Genomic DNA, 2,181 nt, shown 5'->3' with positions numbered 1-2,181 from the left:
ATATATATATATATATATATATATATATATATACACGTAACTGTGTGTCTGTGTGTGTGGACATATGTATATATTCTGTTTAACAGTCCATGAATATCCATTCCCTTTCATACCTACTAATACCTGATATTATCCATATTTTAAATTCTCCTTAATCTGGGAAAGTGGTGCATTATTTTAACTTTTATGTTATTTTCTAGTGGAAGTGAACATATTTTCGTATTTTCGCCTATTTTTATTATGTTTTAAAGAATCTGAATGGTGTAGTATTCTTCATCCATTTTTTGACTGGGTTAGTTGTAGAAACTTTTGTATAGAAAAATTATTAATCCTTTGTTAGACATGTTGCAGATATTTTTCCCAGTTCTTTCCTTGTCCTTTAACTTTGTTTATATGTAGTTTGCCATATAGTTTCATTTTTAAAAATCTAACATTTAAAACAATTTTTTATTATGGATACGTAGTAGCTGTATATATTTATGCGGTATGTGTGATGTTTTGATACAAACTTACAATGTATAATGATCTAATCAGGATAATTGGGGTATCCATCACCTCAAGCATTTGTCATTTCTTTGTTTTAGGAGCATTCCAATTCCACTCTTTTAGTTACTGTAAAATATACAATATATTATTTTTAACCATTGTCATCCTATTGCACTACCAAGTACTGGATGTTATTCCTTCTATCTAACTGGATTTTTATACCCACTAACCATCCCCACTTATTTCCTCCTCCCCACACCCTTTGCAACCTCTGACAATCGTTATTCCACTCTCCATCTCCATGAGTTCAATTCATTTTATGTTTTTTAGCTCCCAAGTATGAGTGAAAACATGCAAAGTTTGTCTTTCTGTGACTGTCTTGTTTCACTTAGCATAATGTCCTCCAGTTCCATCCGTGTTCCTGCAAATGACAGAATTTCATTCATTTTTATGGCTGAATAATATTCCATTGTAAATATGTCTCACATTTTATTTATTCATTCACCTGTTGATGGATACTTAGGTTGATTCCATATCTTGGCTATTATGAAAGTGCTGCAATAAACATGGGATGTAGATATCTTGATCTACTGATTTCCTTTCTTTTGGATATATACCCAGCAGTGAGATTAATGGATCATACAGCAGTGGTATTTTTAGTCCTTTGAGGAACCTCCATGCTGTTCTCCATAGGGATTTTACTGATTTACTTTCCCATCGGCAGTATATGAGGGTTCCTCTTTCTCCACATCCTCGCCAGCATTTTTTGTCTTTTTGTTAATAGCCATTCTAACCGTCTCTTGGATAAAAGCCATTTTAACTGGGGTGACATGATATCTCATTGTGGTTTTGATTTGCATTTTCCTGACCATTAGTGATCTTGAGCATCTTTTCACATGCCTGTTGGCCATTTGTATGTCTTCTTTTGAGAAATGTCTATTCAGATCTTTTGCCCATTTTTAATCAGATTATTTTTTCCTTAATGAGTGGTTTAAGCTCCTTATGTATTCTAGTAATTAATCCCTTAATTAGTGTCAGATGGTTACCATATAGCTTTAAATCTTTTATGTAGTCATATTGTCAATATTTCACTTTATGGTTTCTGAGTTCAGGCATTTTATCTCAGGGTAATAATTCTTTTGTATCTTCTACTAAAACTCCAAAGTTTTTACATTTAGATCTTTTTTTTTGTTTTCTGGGTATAGATTAATTCAACTTTTTTTTTGGTTTCTTTTTCTTATTATTATACTTTAAGTTCTAGGGTACATGTGCATAACGTGCAAGTTTGTTACATATGTATACTTGTGCCATGTTGGTGTGCTGCACCCATCAACTCGTCAGCACCTATCAATCAGTCATTTACATCAGGTATAACTCCCAATGCAATCCCTCCCCACTCCCCTCTCTCCATAATAGACTCCGGTGTGTGATGTTCCCCTTCCCGAGTCCAAGTGATCTCATTGTTCAGTTCCCACCTATGAGTGAGAACATGCGGTGTTTTGTTTTCTGTTCTTGTGATAGTTTGCTGAGAATAATGGTTTCCAGCTGCATCCATGTCCCTACAAAGGACACGAACTCATCCTTTTTTATGCCTGCATAGTATTCCATGGTGTATATGTGTCACATTTTCTTAATCCAGTCTGTCACAGATGGACATTTGGGTTGATTCCAAGTCTTTGCTATTGTGAATAGTGC

This window comes from Rhinopithecus bieti, unplaced genomic scaffold (genome assembly GCF_001698545.2).
Source record: "Rhinopithecus bieti isolate Rb0 unplaced genomic scaffold, ASM169854v2 scaffold_50837, whole genome shotgun sequence".
NCBI lineage: Eukaryota > Metazoa > Chordata > Mammalia > Primates > Cercopithecidae > Rhinopithecus > Rhinopithecus bieti.
This window is presented reverse-complemented; position numbering follows the sequence as displayed.